General features: G+C 36.4%; 1 long non-coding RNA gene across 2 annotated transcripts; it reads left to right on the top strand.

Annotated features, from left to right (window-relative positions):
• Positions 1–482: 482 nt before the first annotated feature.
• LOC104883821 (uncharacterized) lies at positions 483–4,376 on the top strand. 2 transcript variants are annotated; one of them, XR_008968815.1, is made up of 4 exons: positions 483–1,047; positions 1,137–1,203; positions 3,203–3,322; positions 4,067–4,376. It is a non-coding gene; the product is annotated as an uncharacterized LOC104883821 (long non-coding RNA). The 2 variants fall into 2 exon arrangements; XR_788623.3 differs by lacking the exon at positions 4,067–4,376 and having other exon boundaries at positions 484–1,047; positions 3,203–3,578.
• The last annotated feature ends 2,785 nt before the right edge of the window (positions 4,377–7,161 follow it).

Raw genomic sequence — 7,161 nt, 5'->3', positions numbered from 1 at the left:
TGAGTAAGTGCACACTTGGCTTGGCCCATTTTACTCTCAAATGTTCAACAACAGACCGAACTTGATTGTAATGTTCTGTTTTCAGTGTAATCCCTCGTAAATTTATGAATTTTATAAATATATTTTAATGTACAGTTATTTATGTTTAAATATAATTTAACATTTCAATGATTCATTTCTTTGAAGGTTGACTATTTGAAAATCAAAGAAATTATTTTATGATTTAAAGAAGTTAGAATGTTTTGTTTAGGCATGCTTTCAAAAATATTTGAAATGCTTAAAACACTTCTTGGATTTAGAAAAGGATTTCTAAATGGGTATGAGGAACCCAAACACTATTTGGATTAGAAAAAGGACTCCTAGTTGGGTATTGGGACCCAAACGCTAATTTCATCAATCATTAAACTCTATTTGAGCCTAATCACTTTTTCCTAAGCCCACAAGAGAAACATATATAAATCCAATAAACCCCATATTTTTCCCACACAATTATTTTCTCTCTCCTTCTTTTTCCCCAAATATTTCGGCCTCCCTCCCTTTTCTCTCTACTTTTTTATTCTTTCTTCTCTCTCACTGTTTGTTCTCCTCCTCCTCACTAGCCGCGACTCCTCGCCGCCTCTGTTCCGTCGCCGCCTTAGTGCTGCGTGCCTTCCTCCACTACAAGAAAATGCTAAATCAACGACTGCTTAACAGCAACGATCAGCAAAACCGTCATTCTTACTAAAACAGCGTCCGCGGTAAGCCATCGGTGAACACCGACTGCTTGTAAAGGATACAACGGCGGTTTAACAGTCGTTGAAAAACAACGACAGTTTCAAGTCGTCGTTAAGTTGATTAATGTGCCTTTGAAATTTTGTTTACCTAAGGCGACGGTCTTAAACGGTCGGTGATGGAAGGAAAAAGGGGGTAACATAAAGTGGCCCTTTTCAGCCGAGTTTATTTCAACGCAACTTAAAAGAGAGAAGTTGCCTCTTTCAGTCGGCAAATTGAAGAAGGCAAGAAGCGATTGACGGCTGACCTCATTTTCTCTCCGCCTCTTTGCCGCCGGTTAGCACTGCTTCATTTTCTGTTCTTTTTTTTGTTTGTTACTCATGAAACCAAACCCTAAAAAGTGGGTTTTCCCTGTCGAATTAAAGCGACATTGCAGGCTGAAGCAGTCACAACTCCCTCCTTTTTCCTGTTCTTCAGTGTGATCTATTTTAGGTATTATCTGCAATTACTAGCAAAATATGTTTTGCTGACTTTCATTGAAGCTTTAATTTCGATTTTGCTAACTTTTGCTCCGAAATTAGTTGAGAATTTTTTGTATTTTTTAAAATTTCTTGCGATGTTTGTTTATATTTGCGTTATACTTTTTGCGAGATGAATTCAGCAAGTACCTTCATTTGATATTAAATACTTCGTTGTTTTCATAAATTATCAATTTTCTTCGTGCTAGGGTTTTTTGTTAGCATATTTTGATGCAACATTTTGTAATCTATGTTTAATTTGGCTTGAATTATAAATTATCTAAGTGTGAATAATTGCTGATTTTCCTCTCTTTTTGTTGAATTTCTGATTGATATTGTTACTTGTTAGTTTATGCTAGGGATATTGGTACTTTCTTCCTAGTTTGTTAATGAGAGAACAATTCACAAATATCAAAATCTGTAATTTCTTTGTTGCTGAGACAACATTTCACATCTGAGGTGAAAATCGAGTCTCACTCCAATGGCTTATTGTCAGCAAAACCGTTTCTCCTCGTCCTTATTGGGCCGTATCTTCTCCTCTTTCTCTCTCTCTTTCTTAATACTTTTTTTTCTAATGTTGGCTAATTTTGTGTTTTGGGGATGTATGTTGAGATTTTCACATAATTTGTAGTAATGATGAACTTTGTATAAAGATCTGATTTAGAAAGTAGACAATTTTTGGTATGATTGAAATATATTTTATATGAATGAACAATTTTTAGTGGGTGTGGTGGTTGTTGTTGTTGTTGTTGACTTGAGGTGTTGGTTGTTAATGAGAGTTTATTATTTTTTGTGGAATTGAAAAATGTGCAGATGTGTATATTTTTGTGTATGGGAGGGAATAACACAACATGGATGAACACAACAATTTTAGTTACATGGATGTTTGCACTGCCTTATTTTCTGATAGTCCTGCTAATTTCCTTATGATGCTTATGGTTATTCCTTTCGTCACCTGTCTAACTGCCATGATCTTCCTCCAGGGCAGGGGTGGGGGTCAAGGTGTGGGAGTGCAGGGGGTGGGTCAGCAGGGGCAGAGTGCAGGGGGTGGGGTTGCAGGGGGTCAGTGCAGGTGGGAGTGCAGTGGTGGGGGTGCAGGGGGTGGGGGTGCAGGGGGTCAGTGAAGGGGGGAGTGCAGGGGTGGGAGTAGTGGGGGTGGACTTCACGGCTAGTAACTGGACTAAGTTATTCTGTCACAAAATTCAAATTAGCCATAAGAAGCAGTAAAGTAATAAGTTATTTTATGTGTTCTGTGATCAGGCAACCTTTCCCTATTTGTACAATAATTTTTTTGCAATGAAGTGCATTTCTTAGTTCTCTATTGATGGATTGATGATGCCTTCACCATTTTTGGTTGACTTGGCCATGGAATCATTTACCTTTTTTATAAGGAATTTTGTGTTTTGTGTTATTTTTTGTAAAATTTAGTGGATCTCCTAAAATGTTGTTAATGTTTTGCTGCTGAATTGGACCAGGTTTGAAAAGGAATTAATGTATGAATATTGCATTAGACAATACTATCTTCGAATGGCTGCTGATGTTGATAGAATGTAATAATATGCAGATAACTGTTGCTGTAAGGGTGTAACTTGTAAGAGTTTGTTGACTTGGCATGTCTGAGGTATAAGGCTGGGATGTAGTAGTGGCCAGTGGGATCTGGCCATATAGGTTCAACAGCAGTTTTGAAAATTCAAACAAAAATTCAAAATTCTTATGGACTTCACTTTCACCCACCAAATATATTTGCAGCACTACAAATACAAGTAGTTTGTGGGTTATAAATTTAGCCTTTGATTTTGTTCTAGACTAAGATTAAAACTCCAATTTTTGTTCTGGGAATTTATTTCAATGTTACTTGTTTTCTTCATTTATTGCTTGTAGTTTGTGGGTTATATTTATGTTGTTTAATTCTGCAAAAAGAATGTGAGAGGTTTCATCTGTACTTTGATTATGAGCCGTCCATGTTTTATCAGCTTGAGGCGCATGTGGAGGCAAAGGTCGCTGCACAGATGGAAGAGGTGGAGGCAAGGAACTCGACAACTACTTTATTTCCCGACACCGGGATCTATTTTGCGTGCATATATTAAATCTAGGTAGTTTGTCCAACTATAGACATTTAGTGTCTATATTTTATCGGCACCTAGCTTATTAGTTTCTAGATTTGCCGATATATTTTTTGTAGAACCCGACTTCTACTTTATTTCCCGACATCGGATCTATTTTGTGTACATAAGTTTAATCTATTTCATGTAATTATATAAGTATCTACGCAAATTATAGTATATATCAAAATTGCATATTTTTATAATTGAAAATTTGACAATGCGATGGAGGAACAACTTTAATGCAGTATGTTTAGGTGCAGTTGTGCAGGTACATGTTTAATTATAATTTCGAACAATAAATTTTAAATTAACGTAATTTTTAAAAATAGCGACGGCTACACATTGAATGAACGACGATTAGGCAGTCGCTATAAGGAAATGTATGCTGCCATGGAGTAGTAGTGGCCAGTGGGATCTGGCCATATAGGTTCAACAGCAGTTTTGAAAATTCAAACAAAAATTCAAAATTCTTATGGACTTCACTTTCACCCACCAAATATATTTGCAGCACTACAAATACAAGTAGTTTGTAGGTTATAAATTTAGCTTTTGTTTTTGTTCTAGACTAAGATTAAAACTCCAATTTTTGTTCTGGGAATTTATTTCAATGTTACTTGTTTTCTTCATCTATTGCTTGTAGTTTGTGGGTTATATTTATGTTGTTTAATTCTACAAAAAGAATGTGAGAGGTTTCATCTGTACTTTGATTATGAGCCGTCCATGTTTTATCAGCTTGAGGCGCATGTGGAGGCAAAGGTCGCTGCACAGATGGAAGAGGTGGAGGCAAGGAACTCGAGTACTACTTTATTTCCCGACACCGGGATCTATTTTGCGTACATATATTAAATCTAGGTAGTTTGTCCAACTATAGACATTTAGTGTCTATATTTTATCGGCACCTAGCTTATTAGTTTCTAGATTTGCCGATATATATTTTTGTAGAACCCGACTTCTACTTTATTTCCCGACATCGGATCTATTTTGTGTACATAAGTTTAATCTATTTCATGTAATTATATAAGTATCTACGCAAATTATTGTATATATCAAAATTGCATATTTTTGTAATTGAAAATTTGACAATGCGATGGAGGAACAACTTTAATGCAGTATGTTTAGGTGCAGTTGTGCAGGTACATGTTTAATTATAATTTCGAACAATAAATTTTAAATTAACGTAATTTTTAAAAATAGTGACGGCTACACATTGAATGAACGACGATTAGGCAGTCGCTATAAGGAAATGTATGCTGCCATGGAGTTGAATATCAACGATTGCTGGATAATACAACGACGCTTTAGGCCGTCGGTAAAATCAACGACTGCTTTAAAATGTCGTTGTACTGCTTTAAACCGTCGTTGTATTAACGACAGCTTTAAGCTGTCGTTGACATGAAGTTAACGTCGGTTTCTTGAAACGGTCGCTGATTTTCTTGAAACCGTCATTAATATTTTCACCGAGGGCCAAGTGGTCGTTGATTCCAATATCCGCGACCATCTGTACATCGACGACTACTTAACGACTGTATGGCTGTCGATGATTAATCAGCGACCGTTTTTACTATATCAACGTCGGCTTTAAGCAGTCGTGGATTTCGTCTTTTCTTGTAGTGCTCCTCCTTTGCTTTGGTTTGTTTTATTTAAAGTTTATGTTTATAAGATTTGTTTTAGTTTGATAATGTTTAAAAGTTTTAATTTGATGATTTATTTATGAATCTAAGTTTATATAATTTACGTATTGAAGAAATAAAAATTCAGATTTGCGTATTAGGTTTGAATTGGATTTTTAATTATCAAAGCATGGATCTTTTAGGGTTTTTAAGGTTGGAAAATCATAATAGACTATTATAGTTTATGAAATTATTCCTATTATTTTAAATATGTTTAAGTTTGAACAAAAAGAGTTTTAATATGTTATATGTTGCTGGAAATTTTAGTTAACACATTTATTGTAATACTCCGTATTTTTAATACTAATTTCGTACTAATTAAGAAAATATAAAAGAACTAATAAAAAGGTATTTTAATTTATTTACAAGTTAATAGGAATAAATTATTAGTAATATGAAATTGTTAGGAATTTCCGGAATTTTAAAAGAGTAACCTAATCGACCTAGGGTTACTACCTTTTGGAAGGGAGTATAAAAAGAAAAGGAGGGGAATTTCAGAAAACCCTAAACCCTTCTTTCTCCCTCTCCTCAGCCGACATTTTCTTTCTTCTCTCTCCTCAGCCGACTTCCTTTGCCTCCTCTCCGTCTCTCGAATTTTTCAGCCTCTCTCCCTCAGATTTTCTTTCTTCCTCTCTCGGATTCCCTCTCAGTCGGTGTTTGAGGGTCGCGCGGGCGTGGTCTCGAGTGGTGCGAACTCGCGCTGCGAGCGACGAGGGTGTGCCGAGGTTGCGAGCGACGAGGGTGTGCCGAGGTTGTGGTTCGAGGTTTTGGTACGAAAGGCGTGCGGGTGTGCCGAGGTTGTTGTTCGAGAGTTTGGTGCAAAGAGTTGTGCGGTGTTCGAGGGTTGTGCGAAAAGTGGGTCGAAGGTTTTGGTTGCGAGCAGTGGTGTTGGTCGTGTGTGTGGTTCGAGTATTGCGACGAAGGTCGCGGTGTTCGAGGAGTCGTGCGTGTTTGTTGTGCGTAGGTCGAGAGCGAGCGAAGGGTGCGTCGTGCTGTGCGCGCCAGCGAACCGAAGAAGGCTCGAGTGGGGCTGTGTGGCGAGCGAAGGCCACCGGAGTTCCGTCGCCGGAATTTTGTGCCGGCGAAAGTCAGTGGTATAATTTTGTACTTAACTTAGTATGTCAGTTTATTAATTATTCTTATATTCACTGTTTTCATAGTTAAGAAAGGTTTGTAAATTATAATTAATAATTAGAGTGTTTAGTAATTTATTAGATTGTTAACTAGTTAAGTTATTGTTCTGTTTTAAGTATAAATTCTGGTTAGGTTTGTAATTGGAATAAGTTGGAAGTAGGAAAATTGTGTCATTATTAGTTACAGTTATTACTGTTTCATGAGTAATCTGTTTCATGAAATCTGACTTTGGACATGGAACTTACCTTTGGACATGGAACTTACCTTTTGGACATGGAACTTACTCTTGGACATATGACTTACTTTGGACATATGACTTACTTTGGACATATGACTTACCTTGGACATATGACTTGACTTTTGGACATAAGACAGGCTGGACTTATGACATTTTGGATGGGTAAAACAGTGGACTAATGTTACTAATTAACTTAGTTACTCACTAACTCTGACTTCTAAAAGACGTTAAATTCACTAGATTAGAATTATAACGAAAGTTCTGGAATAAGGTTTTAACTATTGCGTAATTCGAATCGTTGGATCGTTATGGTCTTAGTACGTAGTAGTTGTTAGTGTTATCAAGGACGTAACACTAAAAGCTTTGTTTTAACGATTTAGGTCCCAATTTCATAAGCGGCTCGTTCTATTAAGTCAGCAAAATTCTCCGTTACAAGGTACGTACGCGTACCAGGTTACTTTCAAAGCTTAGTATCATGTTTAGGTTGCAGTTCATGTTATTGGAACCTAGTACCATGATAGGGAACATTTGATTGTGATTGTTTGGTTAGACGTTATAACGTGAAATCAATATGATGCATTGAAATATGTTGCATTGAAATGCGAAGTTCTATCGTAGTGTAACATCAGCATTATTAATCTGATCTATAGAGTAACAAGAGTGTTACTAGGGATAAGATTGAGTTTGGTAATTAAGAGAGTATGTAAATGACTCCTTAAAGTTATAAAAGAATGATTGGTAATAAAAGAAGATTATGGCGATACTTGTAGTTGGACTCCCTACAA

Source organism: Beta vulgaris, chromosome 3 (genome assembly GCF_026745355.1).
Source record: "Beta vulgaris subsp. vulgaris cultivar EL10 chromosome 3, EL10.2, whole genome shotgun sequence".
In the NCBI taxonomy this organism is placed as follows: domain Eukaryota; kingdom Viridiplantae; phylum Streptophyta; class Magnoliopsida; order Caryophyllales; family Amaranthaceae; genus Beta; species Beta vulgaris.
The sequence above is the reverse complement of the archived record's forward strand: the minus strand, read 5'-3'. Positions and strand labels throughout refer to the sequence as shown.